The sequence below is a fragment of the Pleurodeles waltl genome, chromosome 12, assembly GCF_031143425.1.
Source record: "Pleurodeles waltl isolate 20211129_DDA chromosome 12, aPleWal1.hap1.20221129, whole genome shotgun sequence".
NCBI lineage: Eukaryota > Metazoa > Chordata > Amphibia > Caudata > Salamandridae > Pleurodeles > Pleurodeles waltl.
In genome coordinates this window covers 104,044,998-104,069,830 of record NC_090451.1, presented here as the reverse complement: position 1 = coordinate 104,069,830, position 24,833 = coordinate 104,044,998, and the positions used below count along the sequence as shown (strand labels likewise).

Below are 24,833 nucleotides of genomic sequence, written 5' to 3'. Positions count from 1 at the left end.
AGATGTTACACACTTAGGCGGTCATTCTGACCCTGGCGGTCAAAGACCGCCAGGGCGGAGGACCGCGGGAGCACCGCCGACAGGCCGGCGGTGCTCCAATGGGGATTCCGACCGCGGCGGTAAAGCCGCGGTCGGACCGGCACCACTGGCGGGCTCCCGCCAGTGTACCGCCGCCCCATTGAATCCTCCAAGGCGGCGCAGCTTGCTGCGTCGCCGAGGGGATTCCGACCCCCCCTACCGCCATCCAGATCCCGGCGGTCCGACCGCCGGGATCCGGATGGCGGTAGGGGGGGTCGCGGGGCCCCTGGGGGCCCCTGCAGTGCCCATGCCACTGGCATGGGCATTGCAGGGGCCCCCGTAAGAGGGCCCCTACATGTATTTCACTGTCTGCTGCGCAGACAGTGAAATACGCGACGGGTGCAACTGCACCCGTCGCACAGCTTCCACTCCGCCGGCTCGATTCCGAGCCGGCTTCATCGTGGAAGCCTCTTTCCCGCTGGGCTGGCGGGCGGTCTGAAGGCGACCGCCCGCCAGCCCAGCGGGAAAGTCAGAATTACCGCCGCGGTCTTTCGACCGCGGAACGGAAACCTGACGGCGGGACTTTGGCGGGCGGCCTCCGCCGCCCGCCAAGGTCAGAATGAGGGCCTTAGTTTGTTCCATACAGGATGGTTACACACCAGGTTGAGAGGCATCCGTGCATACCAGGCATGCTACTTTACTCTGTGTTAGTGTTGAGGTCTTGAGCACATGGTCCCTATTGTATTGTAAAAAATGACTGTGTTTTGCAGGTAATAACTGCTAAGGTAACTGTTAGGTATATGTCAGTTGCTGTATTTCAAGTATTTAAGAGATGGTCATAATATTTTATTTCTAAATGCAATGCATTTAATCTCACAGTGCATTCATCTATGAACTGTAAAGATTTGCTGTGCAATAGCTGGCTTGTCATAGCTTGTCCCGTCCTTGTGAACGAGGTTTAATATGATTTGGGACTGTGGAAACTGGCTCAGGGAGTCCAAGGGCCATCAGGTGTTTATGGGCTGCAACTGTATCAATAGGGACCTTTAGCTTCTTCTATCCTGGGGCCACCCTATTATTGGACCCAAATTCAGCACAAGTGCAACCCTTCACCACATGATGGTCATAGCAAAGCAGAGAGGTTAATGGCCTACTTGGAAAAGTGATATAGTCTAGATACTTAGGACTTAGCAAAGACAATAGTAACACTGAATAACTCGTCCAAACCAGGCAGTATTTTAAAAGGAAATAATACTTTATACTACAAACAGATAAATACTGCATATGAAAAAAGTGCTCATGAGGAATGAGGAAACATCAAAGTCTATAAGGTTGTACAATCTTTATTACAAGACTTTAGGTATCTTGTGCAGTTTCTAGATCGAAGGACTGAAGTGCCTCCAACATTTGTGCTAATCAAACAGCAAGTGAAGTTTATTTCAGATGTATCTTAAGACTCCTTGCTCACCGCCAACTGTGGATGCAGTCTTGAAAGGCGGACGCTGCACAAAATAATCTACTCAGGAAGATTCCCTTTTCTGTAACAAAGTGTTTTGGGGATCAGTTCGACACAATGACTAAGAAGTCTGCTGAGGACAAAAGTTGGTGGTTCTGGTAAAACAGGTGTCTAAAGGGAGTTTTTGTGGCTTCAAGAGGGCTCTTTGTCAGTCTTTACAAATCCCAGGGAGGTGGTCAGCCCTTTCGAGTGGTGAGATGTAGTCTGGGTGGACTGGAACCATCGGGCTGGAGTCACTAATCAGGGTCAAGGCAATCCAAATGCCTCACTATATAACACTTCGAGAGGATTTGTTGGTAGGGGGATGGACTGAAATTTGTTGTAAACCATTAGGAGCCTTTAATTCGAGACTATCAGGTCCTTCAGATTATCTGGGAGAGAATCAGAATAGTCTTCCATTCTATTGCTCCACAGTTTTTGTGTGTGACTCATATTCCGGCAAAGTAAGCCAAGCACTGGCTGGGCCAATAGGTCTTGTCTTTTCCTTTTAGCCATGTTAAAGAGCAGTGTGGCAGCTAGGCGGAAAGTTATAAAAAAAGCCCTATGATGCAACAATGGAAAGCTAAAGAAAGAGCTATGGTCCTGGCTGTGTCATGTTTTTTGTTTCTTATGGGGGGAAGCAACACAGACAATGGGAGGGTTAGGGAAAGGGAGAAAAGAAGCAACAAGAACAATTATGCTAGCTAGAAAGAAAAATTGTACCTCAATCACAAGATAGAGCAATCAGTACTTGGTCCATGCTCCATCCAAAAGAAGAGGAAGTTAAGCTGACATGCACTGCTCAACGATGAGGAGGCAAATGAGAATGACAATGAAGCCCACGAAGGGTAAGCAAAGCGGGGCTCCAGGTCCCTTCTAGTAAACAATATCTCTTGCCAGCGCGAGCAGTAACGCTTTATCAAAGAAGACAGTTGTACAGGGCCCCTTTCAGCATAGGGGAAGTGGAGATATTTCATCCTGTTCTACTTTCAAAGGTTCTACTTTGTGGGAGATTTGTAATGTGGCCACATTGGCCTCGCCTAACACACTCATTTGGTGAATCTATATTGAAATTAGTGATAGATCATGAGTGAGTGATTAGATCATGTGTTATTTTGTTTTACTTTTCAATATGTGACTAATTAAACATCTTTTGAGCATTTACTAGAGAGAAGCCCTTTCATTGCTTTGGTATCCTCTCAATAGTTAAGGACTGCGAGGCGGAAGAGGGACGAGGAGGTATTAGCTGGCTATTTGCCAGTAATATTTATTACTCCATGTTCGTCCAGGGAGGAGCTGATGCCCAGTAGGTAAGGACTGTGATGGGAAAGAGTAATGAAGATTACCGGTAAGTAACTGCCCATTCTTTGTCCCCAAATTGGAGGCAGTTGGCTTGAGATCCGTAAAGAGAATTGGGAACCCGATACATAATGTGTATATTACGACCAAATCATTCAGCCACTCTATACGTAAACTGTGTGGAGATTCGGATATTGGAGCCTGTGTATGTTGTGAATGCTGCTGGCATTGTGTGTTGTGTACTTCGTTGCACCTTTGCTTCATTGCACTGTTAAATACAATTAATCTGCGTGCTTACCATATGAATTGTGATGTTATATTTAATAAAACTATTTAAAGAATAATAGAGACAGTATTGTTCAACTACTTACACTTTTAACAAGACAGTCTCAGCCTTCCAGTAACACTTTAAAAGGATAGCACCAGACAACCCACCCGCAATGACTAAGGGAGTAATAGGGCTTTGAACTCCACTCCTGGACTCCACAGACTGGGCTTCCAGCCTGGAGATCTGCCTCATATAAATTATTCCCATGGCCTCCAGAGGTCATTTATTTTATGACAACGCTTTGTTTTCAGTTGTGGCTTTCTTGACAGTTCAGTTGTTGTCTCCCTTTTTGTCTACAACAGAAAAAGAGCTTTAAGAAGTACAACTAAGAGTGGGGCTTTGGCTCCGGACAGATTTTGGTAGCCTTGAGTTGAGATTGTGACTGGGCTGACGTTGTGTGCTTTCACTGAAAACGAGTGCTTATATGGCATGGTATGGCTCACTGGAAAACCTCAGCTCAACAGAGCAGAACTGAGTTGGTCATGATGACAAGCCATTAATCAAGGAAACTGGTTTCATCGATTTTTTATGAAAGGTAACAACTAAGGTAGTAGGCCTGAACTATTAATTGTGAAAAGCGTGTTAAAGCCAATAGATATTTGAGGGTGGATTGTCATTCCACTGTATTAAAGCTTGTAGGCAGGTATTTTGTTGCAGGACAACTAACATCATAGCAGTCAAGCGATGTGGTATTTTTCACTCTCATGACAAACCCTTGGGTGCAATCTTTGCACTTGTGAATCCTTGTTATGCCATTTTAGAAAAGATTCTTTATTGTTTTGACAACTGCACTTTTGTGCATATTTGCATATTTGCAATTTTATGACAGTTTACCAATAACTGCCTTCTGTAAAGCTTAAGCATAAAACAGTTAAGTTTGAGATGGTTATGGGGACTGCAACCTTGAAACGTTCATTAGAAAATATTATGTCACATGCCATAGGTCTAATACTTTTATTATGAATATTGAAAACAAATTCAATAGGCTTGACCACTATTGTAAAAAATCATATTTTAGAGCCAATAGGTCTTTAACACTAAATTATTGTTATTACATTTGAATAAAGCATATAGACAGGTATTGCATTACATGGATTCTCACATATTACTATAGCAGGCAAGGGTTTGGTGGTTCCCCCTCCAATTTCCCTATCTGACAAATCCTGCAGGTAGATTTACACTTTGATAATCCTTGTTAACCCTCTTACGAAACACTGGCTATTGTTTTGCCAACTATAATTCTGTATATATGTGTATTTTATTCAGTGTGCCTGATGGCTGCCTGATTACATGCAAAGTAGTAAGCCTCAATTGGTTATGGTAATAAGCCGATGATTCTGGCTGCAGACCTGATTGGTTAGTTGGGAAAAGCTAGATCAGATGCCATAGGTCTGATCAGTTTTTGTAAATGAAAGGGTACAACAAATTTAGTAGGTCTGACCTACCTATTGTGTAATGCATGTATCTAAGTCAATAGACATTTAAAGGTGGGTTGTTATTACATTTTCTTCAAAGCTGCAGAATGGCATTTTGTTTCATGGAATCACAGAGACTAACTTAGCAAAAGTGGTTTTTGGTGTTGTTTGCTCCCTTGGATAAACTTTTGGAGTAGAATATTTTCCTGTGACAGTCATTGCTGAAAGGGGTTATTAAGAGGAGTATATTGTTTTGACAACTATAATTGTAGACATATTTGTAATTTTGGGCCAGATGTAGCAATCTTCCAAATTGCGACTTGCAATTTGCGAGTCCCTGCGACTCGCAAATTGCAACTCGCAATTTGGAATGCAGTACGGTGTCTCAGACACCGACTGCGACTCGCTATGGGGTCGCAATGACCCACCTCATGAATATTCATGAGGTGGGTCGCAAATTGCGGCCCCATAGCGAGTAGAGGCACTCGCAAACATGGAGGCCTGCTGTAGTCAGCAGACCTCCGTGTTCGTGACTGCTTTAAATAAAGCAGTATTTTTTTTTTAAGTGTAGCCCGTTTTCCTTAAAGGAAAACGAGCTGCACTTAAAAAAAAAAACGAAACCTTTAGTTTCGGTATTTTTTCAGGGCAGGGAGTGGTCCCTTGGACCACTCCCTGCCCTGAAAAAATATTTTTGGGTCCAGTCACAAACTGGAAGGGGTCCCATGGGGACCCCTTCCAATTTGCGAGTGGGTTACCATCCACTTGAAGTGGATGGTAACTGCGACTCCATTTGCGACCGCGTACGCGGTCGCAAATGGAATTGCATCCCACTGCGAGTCGCAAATAGGAAGGGAACACCCCTTCCTATTTGCGAGTCGGAAATGCATTTTGCGAGTCGGAGCCGACTCGCAAAATGCATTTCTGCATTCCGGTTAGGCTTTTGCGACTCGCAAACGGCGTTTTTGGCCGTTTGCGAGTCGCAAAACCCTTGCTACATCTGGCCCTTTGTGTTCTATTTGCTTGATGGCTGCCTTGTGATAAGGTATATGCGTGGTATAGAAGGCCGGAGCTGCTGATGGTGACAAGTCAATTATAAAGGTTAGAGGACTGATTGGTTCATTTGGGAAAGTTATGCCAGGTGAGATAGAACTCATTTGTTTACTATGACAAGTTATCACAAGGACAGTAGGCTTGAGTGTTTGTGAAAAGCAAATGTTAAAGCCAACAGGCTTTTAAGGGTGGATTGTCTTTACACTGTGTTAATGCCTGCAGACAGGCATTGTGTTACTTGGAATCTCACAGGTTATTGTAGTGAGCAAAGGATTTGGTGTTGATTATTTACTTTGAAAAAGCCTAGGGGTAGAACATCTGCACAGTGATAATCTTTATTAGACCTTCTCAGGAGGACCTGCAGATGTAGTTGTCTAACAGGAAGTTGTAATAAAAAAAACAAAATGAAAAACTCACACAGATACATACAAACATAGAGGGTTTGTGAGTAAGCTCATTTGTGTCTCTTTGCGTGTCCTTCATATTCTGCTTCGTCCCATAACATCAAACTACATCTGGAAACGAATTTGCCCATTTTTGCTGATGCCCTGTGACTCATGGCATTTTGCCTGATTGCATGTGCACATCTGCCTGAAAATGAATGTGCTTCAGTGGCTGTGCTGGTGTCCGGTCTATTAGGTTTCAATTTGTTCCTGTTATAGGGATTATTTACTTTAACTTTTCTCACTTTTTAAGTGCATCTTGTAGCTCTACAGAGAGCCCTACCAGACCGCTAGCTTGCAGCTCATTTAATCTGCAGTGTGCTGCCTCCTTTGCAGCCACCTCTGTTAAACCTCTTCAAAATGTATTGCCCATAGTGTATAATTGTTTACTGTTCCAAGATAGCCACCATGTTTAGAACCATTAAGTTGGCTATTTGGATCAGTACAACAGTGATACACTACACACTTTAACTGTTGAAGATGGATGTCCAGTGCAATGTTTACTGAGTGGCCATCTTATAATGGTGTTGTGCATAGTTTATCAATGTTTTACCATTCAACATGGCCAACATGTTGCTTCTAAAATGTGCAGCTAAGTTGGAGCTTTGAAACAATGACACACAATGGGGCGGCTGCGAGGTCGGTGCAGAGCAGGTAGCGCCGATGCCGGGGTCGGGAGAGCCCAGTATTTTGAGATGAAACATCCCCGAACGAAACGAGAAGACGAGGAGGAGGCGGGCGGTGGAACGAACATCGCGGCGGTCCGGGAGGCGTAACGAGGACCCCCAGCCACAGCAAGGCCTATCTCTCCCGTAACCAGGAGGCGGTTTCGCTCACCAGGAGGCGCCAGGAGTTGGAGCTTGGAGCTTCAGGACGGAGACGCCGGAGATGCGCGCTGCCGGAGCCACCGAAGCCGGTGTCCCCTGCTGCAGGTGAAAGTGAAAGGGAGAGTCTCCAGCGGTTCTCACCGGCGAGTCAGCGGTTCTCACCGGCGCGCGCCCCAGCGCGAGACCCTCCCGCGCGCCTCTGCTGCGTCACACGCCCGGGCCCGCGGGAGAGCGCCGAGGGACGACCCCAGGGGCCCGGAGACAGCCCGGAGACAGCTGAGGGGTGACCGCGGGGGGCCCTGAGACAGGCTGAGGGACGACCCCGGGGGACACAGAGACCGGCGGGGGGGACGACCCCGGAGGCACTGAGGGCACTGAGAGCGGCTGAGAGCGGCCGAGGGGCAAGCCCGGGAGAGGAAGAGGCCCCTCAGGACCCAGAGACAGGCTGAGGGACGACGCAGAAACCTCGGGGGCGAGCCGACCCCCGGTAGGCCCCTCTGACGCCCTGTCGTCTCCCGGGCGGACTGAGACCCTTGGAGGAGAGCCGAGAGCGCCTCCGGAGAGACCGCTGACCCGCAGACCCGCTGTGTGCAGGGGCAGCCGGTGACCTGCGCCCTCCACAGAGACTTCCACGGACCCCAAGGGCGCCATATTAGACCCCATCACACACTCCATCACCTAGAGGGACCCGAGGAGCCAGCGACCCGAGCACCGGAGACCGACTGTGGCACCAGAGAGAGGTCCCGGAGACTGACCCCTCACCACAGACTGACCCAGGGCGCCAGAGACTGACCCCGGCCACAGGGCACCAGAGAGAGGCCCTGGAGACTGACCCCTCACCGGAGACTGACCCCGGCCACAGGGCATCAGAGACTGACCCCGGCCACCAGAGACTGACCTCCAGGCACCGCAATCTGACCTCGGGTACCAGAGAGAGACCACAGAGACTGACCCCAGGCACCAGAGAGAGAGATCGGGTACCAGAGACTGACCCCGAGCACCCGAGACAGGACCCACATCAGAGACTGACCCCGGGCACCATACCCCGGGCACCATACCCCGGGCACAAGAGGTAGACCCCGGGCACCGGAGACAACCAGCCGCGCACCCCTGCAGGACACAGGACACAGGGCTGCCGGTTCGGACCGCCGCCGCCGTTGTAGGCTGCCTGCTAAAACACGCTGGGAGGACTACAATACCCAGAATCCTCTGGGTTTCCTGTGCACCAAGTGGCGCGAAAGTGCTGTTACGCCCCCCGGGCCCGGGCCCTTAAATTGCAACAAGGTACCACGCACCGCGGGGCGCGCGCGGGCGGCGCCGGGCACAGGGCAGGCCCTCTGTGGCCCTCTGAGGCCTGAAGAGACTGGACTGGGCACGGGACTCTGTCTAAACTGTAAATTAGCTGTATTACATCTTGATTACGCGGTTTTGTGTTTTGTATTGCTGAATTATAGCTGGTGGTACTTACTGCAACCAACCTATGATGGCTAACTGTAATAACTCCGCCAAAAATCTAGGGGCTACTATGCTTGATAACTACCTGGTTAAGGTGGTTAAAAAGATTAATAGCGATCGCAGAGTCTCCCTAGGGAAAGGAGGTTCCCCCGTTCAGACACACCCTAGTTCTTCCCCACATATAGGGGGTGATTCTGACTTTGGAGGAGTGTTAATCCGTCCCAAAAGTGACGGTAAAGTGACGGATATACCACCAGCCGTATTACGAGTTCCATAGGATATAATGGACTCGTAATACGGCTGGTGGTAAATCCGTCACTTTTCCGTCACTTTTGGGACGGATTAACACCTCCTCCAAAGTCAGAATCACCCCCATAGTGTCTACTTTTGAGGATCTGGGCGTCAACACTGACAAGGATATGATACTAAATGAGGCACAGATACATTCTAATCCCTTAGACTCAACGGATATAATTGGCGAGAGCCCATTTAGCCCCGTGGTTATGGCAGTGACTCCCCCCCAACCAGCAAGAGCAGTTAGGGCTTGCAGAAAGTCGTTGGGCAAAAGAGGAGTGGGGAAGGTCAGCAATTCTCGAAAGCCCCTCGAAGCAAAAACCCATACTATTAAAACAAAAGGATTAGACGGGGGATCTGATAAGCCAGTGGGTTGCTGTCATAACAGGCAGTATCTAAAAAATATACTGGCAACAGTAGAGGATAAGTTAGCGACAAAAATGGCTGAAATTTTTAGCACATTATTGCTGAAAATTGAAGTACTTACCCAAGAGGTTCATAGTCTGAGGGTACAAGCAACATCGACACCAGCAGATGTACTAACGGTACCTCTTGATTTACCATCTGGAAATTGTGTTGAGCAGGCAATACTCGCGGGCAGCAGTTTAAGACATAAAGCCCCATGTAACGAAACAAGTTTGGAGGCAGAGCCCACTATACCTAGGGAACCCGAAGTGATTCGAGGGTCCCTAGAGGGTAGGCCTCAACCAACTCGAGTCCATAAGGAAGCAAGAGAGCACAACAATAATTATAATGTTAGGATTGATCTCCCACCGGAGGCCGCTCCATTTGTATGTATATTGTCAGGAGTCCCAGAACTTAGTTCAGGTAAAAAAGAAGGTTACAATGATTTAAAAAACAAAGTAGCCTTCTGGCTTACTAAGAATAGACCCCTCCCCCCTACCATTGATGGTAAAATCTTAAATGTGAGAAGGGTGGGTTGGCTTGGCCACATGATTAAAGATATCCCAGGTGATCTGGTAATAGTTAATTTCAGGAGTATTAATGTGGTCCCATTTTTGAGAGGCTGGCGCCCGCAACTTGCAGATGGACCAATAGTCACGTGGGAACTACTAGATTTTTATCCTACGGTGTATCCCGAGGTGAAGGTGCCTTCCCAGATTAACAAAAATGTCATTAACCCTCCCAGGGGTTGGTTCGCACCAGAAAGCATTGAACCCTTGATTACTGCCGGGAGATATGGGCTGTTATCCTGCCTAGATGAGAATGATTGACTCATCGGTAGAGAAGAATTAGTTAATTTAACTTTATTGAAATCTCCCCATATAGAAGATATAAGTTGGAAGGCTATTGCCACAGATCAAAGTAATAATCCTGACACTACCCCTGTTGGTACATTGTCTGCATTACCCAATTTTAGTACGGTCTCACCCTCTGCTTTAGCTGAGCCTGTTGATATGTTATCAAGGTATATATCCTGGAATATAGCCGGTCTGGAGTCCAGCCAGTGTATTCCTGATTGGAGGGACTTCATAGATCAGGGCGATATAATTGCATTCCAGGAAACTTGGGCTATCACACCGATATTTCGGGTGGGGTATCTGAACTTTAGCAAGCCAGCAATTAGAGGCCAGAAAGGGCGTCCTGTTGGAGGTCTTACAATTTGGGTCCGCCAAAGTGCGGGTGTAAGAGTTGACGAAGTGACAATTGATAGTCCAGACATAATTGCCTTAAAGATAAAATCCAACCAAGGTACAAACATCCTGTTGGTTAATATTTATGTCAGGGGCCTCCAGGGAGGAAGGGTTTCTCCGACCCTCCTCCTGTTGGATGACATTCTATCAGGAACAACGACCGATGGCCACAAGATTGTGATGGGGGATTTTAATACTTGTTTTGAGCCTTTGGGTATTGAGGACGGCCCGCTCACCGAGGATGAGGATCTATCCTGGGGTATTCCCCAACTCGAGATACCTCCGATTGCTAAGTGGTCGAGCTCAGCCACCTATATCAAGGGGCTATGCCTGGATACGGGTCTAAGAGCTGTTAACGGAAGGGTCAAGTCAGATAGGAAGGGCAGGCATACGTTCAACAACGGCAGACACAGTAGTCGTATCGACTATATTTTGGTCGATGTGAGGCAGTGGTTTGCAGTTGTTGATATGTTAGTTACGGAACGCCCAGAGAGCGATCATGACCCGCTGGTTTTGACCTTAAGGGATTCCAGCTTTCAGAGGTCTGAGGGCAGTGGTCCTAATATAATAGAAAAAGAGGTCATTGTGAGCAATGATACGCGCAGGGTACGCTGGCCCAAAATAGCTGTGGACGCTGGGGCCCGCAGGGTGATAAGAACCTTAGTGTCTAGTTCTGTGGAGCTTTTAAACAATTGTGGCTCACAGGACGAGATTAAACGTACCCTTTCTGACTTGTTTCAGGAACTTAAAAAGTTGTTCATCAAATTTATTCCTAAACAACCTAGGACCAAGAAATACTCATCCACTACCTGGTTTGATAAAGAGTGTAGCAAGACAAAAAGAGTTCTCTTTGAGGCTATTAAAAACAAAAATCATAGCCAGATTAGATCTTGTAGAAAACTCTATAATGAGGCAAAACGCAAAGCAAAACAAAAGTGGGACGAGGAACGCTGGCTTATGCTGTCAGAAGCCTGTGGTAAACGCAATATGCAACAGTTTTGGTACCTCATAAAATGGGGTATCTCGCAGGACGCCCACTATAGTCCAGCATCTGTCTCTAATCATCAGTGGGTAAAAAAATTTGAGGATCAGTTTAAGTGTCATACAGTAGAAGTGACTATACCCTACTGTCTTGAGCCCGTCGAGTCGTTAATTTTCTCAGTTACTGAAGTCATTAATTGCCTGCAAAACATTCCCAAAGGGAGGGCCCCTGGCCCAGATGGTATTCCAGCTGACATTTTTTTGGAAGACCAGGACCTGTGGGTACCTTATATACTCCACCTGGTGAATGCAGTTGCAGCAGGCGCTAAAATTCCTGATTCATGGTATGGGGCAGAAATCCTTCCTATATACAAGAAAGGCGATCGCTCAGTACCCTCAAATTACCGGCCTATCAGCCTTATTGATGCGATCCAAAAAATCATAGCGCGCCTCATTTTAGGGAGGATACAGGAATGGATAACAGACTCAGATATTTTGACTCCGTTGCAGGCGGGTTTTAGACCTCATGTAAGCACCCTTGATCAAGCCTTTCGTTTTGCCCTTTTATATTGGAAAACAGTTTTTTTGGGTAAGGGAAAGTTGTATGCAGCTTTTGTGGATCTAAGATCTGCATTCGACTTGGTTCCTAGGACTAAATTATGGGATTGCATACTGGAACAGGGAATGCCCAGGGCTCTAATGCGACTCTTAATGAATCTTCATGCATACACTTATGCCCAAGTCCGCTGGGGTAAGCCTGGCGAGGTTACGGACAGGTTCCATGTTTTGAAAGGTGTTAGACAAGGATGTGTCCTGGCTCCCACTTTGTTTTCCCTGTTTATTAACGGGGTTACCAAATATTTTGCAACACATCCCACGGATGCTCCCCAGATAGCGGGAATGAAAGTACCATTGCTCATGTTCGCGGATGATACCTTGTTATTATCTAAGACAAGGCAAGGGCTTCAGCAGGCCCTACTCAGATTTGAGTTATTTTGTGACGAGCATGAGCTAGAAGTAAATGTTTCTAAAACAAAATTCATGGTACTAAGAGGTCGAACACAAACTGTGGCAAGGGTTAAAATGGGTGGTGCTATTCTTGAGCAAACTAATGTATTTACATATCTGGGTGTGCATTTTAGTGATAATTTTAGTTGGAAACCCCAGATTGATATTCAAGCACTTAAACATGTTCAATTGGGCGGTGCCCTTCTTAAGGAATATAAAAGATCATTTACCCGCCCGATGTCCCCACTTATGGAAATCTATGGGTCAAAAATTCTTCCCTCAGTTTTGTATGGGGCAGAGCTTTGGGGTTATAGCAATCTGGACCGACTGATGCTGGCCCAAAACAGATTTACAAGAGGGGCGGTTGGTCTTCCGAGGTCATCCCCACGCATCCCGCTCCTTTATGACCTTGGGCTCCAACCGGTGGAAGATCAAGCCAAATTTCGGCCCTTGGCCTTCTGGCGGAGGTTGTGGTCTACCCCAGAGCTGTTATTATATGCGAAAGCATGTCTCGAGGTAAGGGACACCCTAGGATCCGATAAGATTGGTTGGTTTAAGGGTGTTAGAACCACCCTTTGTGCCATGGGTCTAGGTGCCCTTTGGCACAACCCAGACTCAGCTACTTTTCCTTCAAAAAAAGAGCTGAAACAACTATATTGGGAATGGGTGGTAGGCATAAGACACTCATCCCTTATAGGTAGTTCCCTTACAACAACATTTGTACACGTGAAAGATGTCTCTGCAATTGAAATGTATTGGGATGTTATTACAAAACCTATGGACCGCAAATTATATCACCAAGTTAGAGTGGGCTCAATACCATTAAGGTGTTTAACCTCAACCTGGGGCATTGGAGGCCCAGATAAATGCCCATTGTGTACTGAAATGCGTGAAAATGTGAGCCATTTGTTCTTTGTCTGTCCATTATATGCTGCCCCAAGGAAGAAGTGGTTGGTACCCCTATGCAAAAGTCTGGGCACACAATCGGCCGAGACTGCTTGTAGGATCCTTAAAACTGGTCTTTTACCTACTATAGCAATAGGGGTGGCCAAATTCCTGGGGTGGGCATGGATAATTCGTTCTGAACTACTAAAACAGTTACATGTTTTAGATAAGTAAAATATCTTGAACATTAGAACTGAGTTTTTAAAGTAATGTACTTTCTTTTTTAATATGTTAAAATATTTAACAAATGAAGCATTAGTAGCTTTTATGAAATATTGTATTTATTGTTTTAATCGTTAGCACTGTTAATTTTATAAGTATTATGACGTGTAGCATGTCTTTTATGATGAAATATCGAATAAAGACTTCACTGACTTGACACACGATGTCCAGTGCTATGTTGAATTTTATTTTTGTATCACAAGCACACGTCTTCCAAGTTTGGGTGGTGGTATGTTTCCTTTTTTTCTATTTTTATCCCTTCAATATGTTCTCCATATGGTTGTTGAATTTGTGTCTGTTATATTGTTCTTCTGCAAGTGGGTGAATGTAAAAATGAATTAGTAGATGAATGGATGTACTAGTTCAAGGAAGAGTGGCAGAGTGCACGTACAATTACATGGAGTTTGTAATCCTTAGTAACTGAAGAGGCACTTTTAGTTAAAAGCTATACCAGTTGGTATTGCAACGCTTCTTTATTCCTTTCTGCCCACTCCCCCGCCATCCCTCCTCTTGCAAGGCAACCTTCAGCACCCATGGCCTACGTAAGTATCCAGGAATAACTCAGCAGGGCTAAAGCGTGCTAATGCCGCACAGCCACACCATCCATAAATACACAGCCGGGATGCCCTGTCTCACTCTAACTATAATAAATGACAGATACAATATTAGGATTGTAATGAAGAAAGTGGGATAGTATAAAAGAGACACATTCTGAGAAGGATTTACTACAGTCTTTTACAATTGTACTTGTTTAGAGAGCACAGGAACATCTATTTATTTGGTTGAAGAGTGAAAAGAGAGCAGAGGACAGATCAAACATAAAAGTCATATTTTATTATACTTATTTATTATTACATATGGGCACCTTGATTGAAAACAAACATTTTTTCTAATACATTACTGAATGCACGAGAACCTGCAGTTTCTCTCCCATAGAGAAGGCTCAGCTGGACCACAGGAGACCACTGCCCTATATAGAAACACATTGATCCAAAGTCAAGTTTATCCTCTACTCTTCATTTAGAAAGTGCCCTTCAGCATGAGCATACTTAGATGTGAATGCATTATATTGTGCAACATAGTGCAGTGTTTAATGAGTTGACATGATGGGCAGCAAGCAGAGTTAAGGCTGTAATGTGGTAGATACAGCCTAACACGATTGAATCAACGCCTTCCATCATCCTACCTCCTGTAGAGTGGCTAAACCCCTCTGCATGAGCAATTCTTCCTTTTCCTGTGAGTTGGACATTTTGGCAGATGTTGCTTGGGATCATTATTTTTCATAAAGAGACAAGACTACAAGAGAAAAAAGAAACCAACTATGGCAACTACTTCCACGTGGACCTCAGACATTTGGAAGTGCTGTACAACATATCTCTGTTCATGGCATTCTCAAGACATTCCACTGAGGGCCTCTGCAGTCTTCCTTCCATGTCAATGGATAAAAGAAAGGAAGACACTCAGAGGCCTCATTCTGAAGCCCCTAACAGACTGTCTTTCAGCCTTGATGAAAACAATTGATCCCATGCGCCTCATCTCACTCCCGGGCTGGCACTCAAAGCCCATCAGGAATAGGACTCTCTGCTGCTCTGCATGGCCACTCACCTGAGGTAGCTGCCCTGTGCTAGCAAAGAGAACCTAAAAAATCACTTCCAGGCTGTTCAGTTTTACATGGAGTGGTGCACTACCCTTTCACCAACCCCTCCACTTGCCCAGAGACATCTCTTGCATTGGCGGGAACCGCTGTCATGGAGGCTCCTGTAAATGCTCTGAAAGTGTAAAAGACGGCTTCATCGTGTTAATGGAGCTGTGCAGCAAACTTTCATTTTTTTATTCTTATTCTATTGGAAAATAAAAAAGATCCAAAGAACCCCCTTTGCCATGGGAGTCTTCTCCCATGGCTTGGGAGTCATTTTACAGTTTTCATTCTCCCTTACCACCAGGTTTTACCTGGCAGTCATTTACAATGAAAAGTGGCCATTTGTCCACCCACTTTAAATGGGGTGGGTGAACCAATGGGCACACTTCAGATGGCCCTTATTCTGCCAACCGTTGGGGGTACATGTCGACGGCAGATACGGAGTAGTCTTCGTCATCGACGTACTGAAGGTTCATCCGACTCTAAAGGATGGAGTACCCTCTCCGTGAAACTGTAAATCAGGCTCAGCCTCCTGACAGCGTGAATTTGAGGGATAATGAGATGTGAGAAAGGGTAATGAGATGTGAGAAAGGGTAATGAGATGTGAGAAAGGGTAATGAGATGTGAGTGTGAGTGACAGTGAAATACACAGACTTTAAATGCTTAAAACAGTCTAACATAATTTCATTGGACACAGTGCCAATGAGAAGGCACTGCATACCCTGCGTTGCTTCTATAAATTAAATATGCGTTTATAACAATCCCTGCAAAAGGCAACATGTTTTGTAAATACTGTAAAAACACAGTTTGTTCCAATTGTGGCTTTACACAGCAGAATAAACACTGACAAGCACTGATTTCAAAAGGTTTGGAAAACACTGAGCCAACAATACTGAACTCCACAAAAAATAAACTCCGAAAACAAGACAGCCGACCAACGTCTGAGTGTGTCGCCATTTTGATGTATCCATCAAGTGTAAGTTAAGTGAGCAGCACATTGGCGCCATGAGCCAACAGCGACAATGTCAACATGTACTGTCATTTTGATGCACTCCTAAAAGTAGTATTTTCCAACCCTTTGCCTCCACATCTATGTGTCTTCTTCAACCCCATTCACAGCATAGTTTGTGCTACACTGTTATTGATTACTATCAGAAGTGGGCTGAACTAAAATGTGTATCTAAACCTAACACTGATGAAGTTACTGATTTTCTAATTGAGTGCTTTAAAAGGGAAGGGATTCCAGATTGTATTACGTCACATCTTTCATCATTGCACATTTTTGTTCTAACTGCCAATCAAACGTTTACGTAAGGCTTGTATTCTCCAAATATGAATGGTTTGGCAGAGAGATTCAATAGCATGGTGGTGGACAGTGTTCACCTTGCCATCAAAGGTCGATTAGATTCTAAAAAACATATTTGGGATTTGATATGGTCATATCATTGTACTCCCTATAACTCTACCAGATTATGCCACTTTTTGTTGCTGAAAGGAAGGAAACCAAAACATGGTTGAAATTCAACTGGGCTTAATGGACAAACTTCTGAAGTATCTTTAGAAGAAGATCACTTGAAGGCTAAAGAAAATGTATTGTCCAAATAACACATTTTAAGTAAACAGCAAAAGAATGTTCCTGGTGGTAAGAAGGTGGGCACTTTGCAAGTGGAAGATTATATGAAAGCAAAGCTGCCTTGGCAAGTTACTAAACATGTCTCTGAATTTTCTAAAGTGTTAAAATGCCCAGTCTGGTAAAACCTCAGCTTTAGTCAATAATGGTTCTTGATGGAGTTGTTCTGGACTTGCCATAGTTTAAAAGATGCTTATCAAAATTAACATGGCATTAGTCTACGTGATTTTTCTGCTCCTTCTACAAGTGTTTTGAGAAGCTCAAGGTCTGCTAATTCTTCATGTCACTACAATCCTTTGGATGTGTCAACGTCTGACACTGTCTTCTCCTGGCAGAGAAACTGCTCAAGAGTGAAAAAAATCCTAAAAAGATGTGATGATTTTGTAATGTATAAACATGCCCATTGTATTTACTTACTAATGTGTTTCTTTCTTCTTGTTGTTTTTTGTGTTTTTTAACCCCTTCGCTGCCAGGCCTTTTCCCCCTCCTGTGCCGAGCCTTTTTTTGGCTATTTGGTGCAGTTCGCACTTAGGCCCTCATAACTTTTTGTTCACATAAGCTACCCACGCCAAATTTGCGTCCTTTTTTTACAACATCCTAGGGATTCTAGAGGTACCCAGACTTTGTGGGTTCCCCAGAAGGAGGCCAAGAAATTATCCAAAATACAGTGAAAATTTTGTGTTATTTTAAAAAAATGGGAAAAAGGGGCTGCAGAAGAAGGCTTGTGGTATTTACCCTGAAAATGGCATCAACAAAGGGTTTGCGGTGCTAAAATCACCAGCTTCCCAGCTTTCATGAACAGGCAGAGCTGAATCAGAAAACCCAATTTTTCAAATCAATTTTGGCATTTTACTGGGACATACCCCTTTTTTTACGATTTTTTGTGCTTTCAGCCTCCTTCCAGTCAGTGACAGAAATGGGCATGAAACCAATGCTGGATCCCAGAAACCGCAACATTTCTGAAAAGTAGACAGAATTCTGAATTCAGCAAGGGGAAATTTGTGTAGATCCTATAAGGGTTTCCTACAGAAAATAACAACTGAAAAAGAAAAATATTGAAATTGAGGTGAAAAAAACATCAATTTTTCTCTACGTTTTACTCTGTAACTTTTTCCTGCAAAGTCAGATGTTCGTAAGCAATATACCGTTACGTCTGCTGGACTCCTCTGGTTGCAGGGATATATAGGGCTTGTAGGTTCATCAAGAACCCTAGGTACCCAGAGCCAATAAATGAGCTGCACCCTGCAGTGCGTTTTCATTCTATACCGGGTATACAGCAATTCATTTGCTGAAATATAAAGAGTGAAAAATAGCTATCAAGAAAACCTTTGTATTTCCAAAAAGGGCACAAGATAAGGTGTTGAGGAGCAGTGGTTATTTGCACATCTCTGAATTCCGGGGTGACCATACTAGCATGTGAATTACAGGGCATTTCGCAAATAGATGTCTTTTTTCCACACTCTCTTATATTTGGAAGGAAAAAATGTAGAGAAAGACAAGGGGCAATAACACTTGTTTTGCTAATCTATGTTCCTCCAAGTCTCCCGATAAAAATGATACCTTACTTGTGTGGGTAGGCCTAGCGCCCGTGACAGGAAACGTCCCAAAACGCAACGTGGACACATCACATTTTTTTTAAAGAAAACAGAGGTGTTTTTTGCAAAGTGCCTACCTGTAGATTTTGGCCTCTAGCTCAGCCGGCACCAAGGGAAACCTACCAAACCTGTGCATTTTTGAAAACTAGAGACCTAGGGGAATCCAAGATGGGGTGACTTGTGGGGCTCTGACCAGGTTCTGTTACCCAGAATCCTTTGCAAAACTCAAACTTTGGCTAAAAAAACACATTTTCCTCAAATTTTGGTGACAGAAAGTTCTGGATTCAGAGAGGAGCCACAAATTTCCTTCCACCCAGCGTTCCCGCAAGTCTCCCGATAAAAATGATACCTCACTTGTGTGGGTAGGCCTAGCGCCCGCAACAGGAAATGCCCCAAAACGCAACGTGGACACATCACATTTTTTGAAAGAAAACAGAGGTGTTTTTTGCAAAGTGCCTACCTGTAGATTTTGGCCTCTAGCTCAGCCGGCACCTAGGGAAACCTACCAAACCTGTGCATTTATGAAAGCTAGAGATCTAGGGGAACCCAAGATGGGGTGACTTGTGGGGCTCTGACCAGGTTCTGTTACCCAGAATCCTTTGCAAACCTCAAAATTTGGCTAAAAAAACAAATTTTCCTCACATTTTGGTGACAGATAGTTCTGGAATCAGAGAGGAGCCACAAATTTCCTTCCACCCAGCGTTCCCCCAAGTCTCCCGATACAAATGATACCTCACTTGTGTGGGTAGGCCTAGCGCCCGTGACAGGAAACGCCCCATCACATCACATTTTTTTAAAGAAAACAGAGGTGTTTTTTGCAAAGTGCCTACCTGTAGGTTTTGGCCTCTAGCTCAGCCGGCACCTAGGGAAACCTACCAAACCTGTGCATTTTTGAAAACTAGAGACCTAGGGGAATCCAAGATGGGGTGACTTGTGGGGCTCTGACCAGGTTCTGTTACCCAGAATTCTTTGCAAACCTCAGAATTTGGCAAAAAAAACACATTTTGGTGACAGACAGTTCTGGAATCTGAGAGGAGCCACAAATTTCCTTCCACCCAGCATTCCCCCAAGTCTCCCGATAAAAATGATACCTCACTTGTGTGGGTAGGCCTAGCGCCCGTGACAGGAAACGCCCCAAAACACAACGTGGACACATCACATTTTTTTAAAGAAAACAGAGGTGTTTTTTGCAAAGTGCCTACCTGTAGATTTTGGCCTCTAGCTCAGCTGGCACCTCGGGAAACCTACCAAACCTGTGCATTTTCGAAAACTAGAAACCTAGGGGTATCCAAGATGGGGTGACATGTGGGGCTCTGACCAGGTTCTGTTACCCAGAATCCTTTGCAAACCTCATAATTTGGCTAAAAAAACACGTTTTCCTCACATTCGGTGACAGAAAGTTCTGGAATCTGAGAGAAGCCACAAATTTCCTTCCACCCAGCGTTCCCCCAAGTCTCTCGATAAAAATGATACCTCACTTGTGTGGGTAGGCCTAGCGCCCGCAACAGGAAATGCCCCAAAACACAACATGGAAACATCACATTTTTTCATAGAAAACAGTGCCTACCTCTGGATTTTGGCCTCTAGCTCAGCCGGCCCCAGGGGGGGCAGAAATGGCCTGGGAGCGACCCTTGCCTATGGGGTCGCTCCCCCTGCGTGACATTGGCGCCAAAAAAAAAATCCCCGGTGCCTAGTGGTTTCTGCCCCCTTGGGGGAGATTGACCTACAATCGGCCAATCTGCCCCCAAGGGGGGCAGAATGGTCTAAATACAATTTGCCCCCCAGGGGAGCAACCCTTGCCTAATGGGTCGCTCCCCATCTCTAAAAAAACAAACAAACGTAAAAAAAACACAAAAAAAACAATTTGCCCTGGCGCCTAGAGGTATCTGCCCTCCCTGGGGGCAGATCAGCCTAATACCAATAGGCCGAACTGACCCCAGGGGGGGCAGAAATGGCCTAAAATAAATTTGCCCCCCCCCCCGGGGAGCAACCCTTGCCTACAAGGTCGCTCCCCTTGCGTGACGGCGCAAAAAAAAGATCCCTGGTGCCCAGTGGTTTCTACAATCTGCCAATCTGCCCCCAAGGGGGGCAGAAATGGTCTAAATACAATTTGCCCCCCATCAGGCTGTGTGCTGTTTTTTTAAGGCCCACCTCCTCCTGTGCGTCAAAATGACGCTGGGGTATAAATAAGGCGCACAGGCCTTAAAGTCATTTTTCTACCTTGCATATCATTAACGCAAGGCAGTTTCCCGCTTCCAAAAAATGATGCACACAGTGGAATTTTGACATCCGCGGGGTCGGGCTTCAAAGTTTAAATATGGGGCAAGGTTTGTGCTGAATGTGCATTCGGCGCAAACAGAGTATAAATATGCCCCTTAGTTTTAAAAGACCAAAACCAACAGGGACCCTGCATCCTGGTTCTAAATGGAGAAGGAATGTAGGGTGGACGGACAATCATTTTAGGCCCGTGGTGTGGTGGAGGATTGGAGGAACAGCTGACAGGAAAAAGTTAGGGAAATGAGTGCAGCGTCTGGAGGGAAGGCTGGGGGCAAGTGCTGAGGGAAGAAGCATGGGAAGAGGAAGGGCTGATGAGAGGGCTGAGGAAGGGCTAACGTCTGAGCAACAAGAAGGGAGGGAAGAAAATAATCAATAATCAAGAGAAGGGGAGGACCGAAGGATAAAGTACAGGAAAATAGATGGTGGGTGGGGTAAAAATTAGTGGGTGTGGGTCATATGTAAAGAAAGTAACTCTTTTATTCATTAATTTATCTTTTGGTCTGTTTGCTCAGAGAAAGACTTGGAGATCCCTCTTTGGTAAGGAATCCTTTATTTTGAGCGATATTGACTTTAGGGAGAGTGTATTCCTTTGAGATATCATAGCTTTAACAGTGATTAAAGAGATTTGAGCAATTAGGTACAGTTAGCAGGATGGCAGTGCATGCAATAGAAAATGCTAATTATAAGTTTGTAATGTCTTGGAGTACCCCATTCCTGCTCAGAAGGACCAGACCTCACTTAGAAGAGCAGATGGGGTAAGGCTTACGATTGCCGGGCCCATTTTTGTGCCCAGTCCCCTGCATACTGAAGCACATTAGACCATGGTATAGCTGTACCCCAGGGCCTGTTTTAGAGTTTGGCAGACATTGTAATCCACGGAGCCGACAATCTTTGTTGGTGCATCCCAGTGACCTTCTTCCTCGTGGATTATTTCACTACCACCCTCCAAAGATGCGCCATAGTCCCCCCTTGCATATATATTCAAACCCTTTTACAATCGTTCTCATCCAAATGTATAGTGTCAGGTTGCTTTACATCACAAACACATACAAAGGCAACAACTCAAACAAGTGAATAAAGCAATGTATAGAACATGTTTTATTAGACAATGAGGACTTCAAGGGGTAGCAGTCACATATCATCCTTATTAATAGCCACTATATGTTAAGACTGCTTGCAATGTAATATGTTGGGGTTGTCCGCAAAAAAATAAAAATAAATATATATATATATATATATATATATATATATATATATATATATATATATATATATATATATATATATATATATATATATTTATATATGTTACACGTTGCGTTTTGCGACAGGCACTTTAATCCTCTGTACTATGTTATGATGAGTCAAACCTGCAACTTGCCAAAGCTCACACCTTTACAGCAACTACTTTACTCACCAGCCTTTCCTTGACATTTTTATGAACAGAACACCAACTGAACAAATCTGCTTAAACCACACCATGCTTGAAGCATCGTGGGGAAGAATGCCCAAATATCTTCTAACACAGTTTGTAAGCCCTAGTGTGTTTCAGAAGAGATGATTTGCTACTGTTGGTCTCTGAAACTGGCAAACGAAACACCGCATCCTGCCAGGCCGACTGCCCAAGGGGTTTTAAATCACAGCATGTAGCAATGAAGGTGAGTAATCCTGACTCGGTTTCTGTTTTTAAGCGACGGTACAGTCCCACCAGACATACTTTTAAAGTGGCTGTGGTGTTTCAGCAAACACATGTTTAAACAGACAGTACATCTATTAGGGGGGAGTAACACTTGCCTCCCCCCATCCACCTCCCACAGAAGCTACATCCCTGCCAAGCCATTGGCCCCCTAGAGCCCCGATCCATCTTACCTTTGCAAGCTTCGCTGTCTCCTCACAGTGGACGTAGGAGCAGCCTTTGCAGCCCGGGATTGTTTGTGGTGTTGCTGCTGCTGCAGCTGTGACTGGCAGTGGTGGTTGCTGACAGCTGCGGTGGGCCGCTCTCTGTGGCTTTCTCGAGAAGTCATGTGACAACATCCTCTCCCTCCGCGCCATTGCGCACCTTCTCACGGAAGTCACTCGCCTTGGGTGGGGGACACTGTGAGGCTCACAACAGGCCACTGAGGGAGGGGGTGAGACTTCCTCCTTCTCTGATAGACACCTGCCATCTGGGCTACTGTCAGCCAGCGGTGTAGAGATGTGTGTGTTATATTCTTGTTGTATTTTGGGGTTATAACAGCAGCTGTGGTGGGCGTGTTTGTTGTGACTGTGGTTAGGTGTTTTGTGACTTTGTGGTTGTTGTTACAGTTGTGGTTCTAGGTAGGGTTCTTATTAGTGTTGTGGCAGTTGAGTTATGGTTGTTGGGGTTAATTGAGAGTAGGATTTTTGGTTGGTGTAGTTTTATTAGGAGTTATAATTGGACCTGTGTTTATTTATTGGATTTGGGCTCATACTGTGATTGGAGTAGTTTGGGCTAAAACCAGCATATGGGCCCTCATTACGAAATCACGCCGACCAGGAGTCTGCCATATTATGACTCTTGCCAGCTCTCCGCCATAAATTGGGCAGAGAGCTGCCCGCAGCCATATTGGCGGTCAGCAGTCTAGTGGAGGTTGCTCCGCTGGCACAGCTCTGTCATCACAACACCGCCTGCGTATTACAACCTTGTAATCTGCGTGGCGGTGTTGTGGTGAAGGGGCGGTGCCGGTGGAGCAGGCTTCATGGACTGCGTTTCCTCCTGGACGACCACCGCGAGCAGGTAAGGTGATCGTCTGACAGGGGAGGGGGGTAGAGGGTGGGGAGGGTGTTGAGTGTTGTGTGTGTGAATGGGGGTGTGAGGGTGTGTGAATGGAGGGGAGGGTGTTTGTGTGTGTGCCTGCATCTGTGTGAATGTGTGTCACCGGGGGATCAGGGGGTATCGTGGACGTGTGTTTGTGTGTGAATGTGTGAGCGTGGATGTGTGAGTGTATGTGTGTGTGTGTGTGGTGGGGGTGGTTTGTGCATGGGTGGATGGGGTGGCGGGGGGTATGTACGGGGTTCGGGCGGGGGAAGGAGGTGTCTAGGGGGCCGTGGCTGTTTCGGGTGGGGTTGGGGAGTTACATACTGGCGACAGGTATGTTAATTCTTGTCGCAAGTATCCTTTCCGCCAGGCATTTCCTGGTGGGGTTGCCGCCAGAAAATTCCTGGTGGAAAGGAGACTCATAGTACTGTAGGCGGTACAGGCGGTGAACTGCCTGCTTTGCAGCCCATTCACCGATGTGATCATAATTTGGCGGTCCTGCTCCACCACACTCTCAGCGGTGTTACCGCCACCGCCAGCATGGCAGAGCAGGACCGCCAAACTCATAATGACCACCATAGTGTTTTTGGTTAGTAGTCAGAGCAGCCACGTTTTCAGTTTTATTATGTGTGACATCTCTGTACTTTACAGGGTACTGATGTGTGACATTTCAGCACCTTATGTGTGACACCTTATCACAAGCAGCTATGGCCACAAACTGAGGTAATTTGCAGATATTACTACCTCAAGTGCAATATTACCTTAAAACTGCAGCAATGTACCTGAAGTACCTCTAAAAGATGACTAAGTCGGTTTCTCTCTTGCACTCTGGACCTTTTGAGCCATTTGATTATCATAAACTGGGCAGGGGCGGCTTCTCCGTAATAGCGGCGGAGCGTCGCCCGCCCGGCTCAGGAGTCAGGCAGTGACAAGTAAAATGACTATAAAACAATTTTATTTTCATTTTATTTGTCACTGCCTCTCTGACAGCCATAGAATCTAGTGCAGGGCGGGCTGGGCCATAGGGAGGAAGAGTGGTGGGCACTGTAAAGTAAGCGCTTAACCTAAAACTCACCTTTGAAACTTGTGGCGCCTGCAATTAAATGTACAAGCACAGAATACTGAGGTAGCATAATCCTAATGCCATTTTGGGCCTCTTTAATCCGTTTACAGCCACTCCATGCTCCTTCAGCTCACTCTTGCTGATTTCTTCCTTTGTGATGCTTTCTCGTTTTTCTCTTCCTCTGTCTTTCCTATATGTGTTTTTTGCTCACAGTAAATGCCTGTTGCAGAAAAATAAGGGCTGGCCCTCAAAAATAAGTGCTGGTGCTCGCATCACAACCACTGGCTCAAAATTAAGCACAGGAGTGCCCATACCTGTTTAGGAGGCTGAAATGCATAGAAGGCCGTCTTTAGGGTAGCCCAACTGGTGCCACCGCACTAGGCGCTGAGCTTGGAGGGGGGGTGTTGTATTTTGAAAT

The 24,833-nt window shown here is 45.6% G+C and overlaps 1 protein-coding gene across 1 annotated transcript in view; it reads right to left on the bottom strand.

Moving 5' to 3' along the window:
• LOC138268169 (lysophosphatidic acid receptor 6-like) overlaps positions 1 to 22,542 on the bottom strand; it is a 65,499-nt gene extending 42,957 nt beyond the window's left edge. The window contains exon 1 of the mRNA XM_069217587.1: positions 22,446 to 22,542. The gene's annotated coding sequence lies outside the window, so the exon portion shown is untranslated. The remainder of the gene's footprint in view (positions 1 to 22,445) is intronic.
• Positions 22,543 to 24,833: the final 2,291 nt, after the last annotated feature.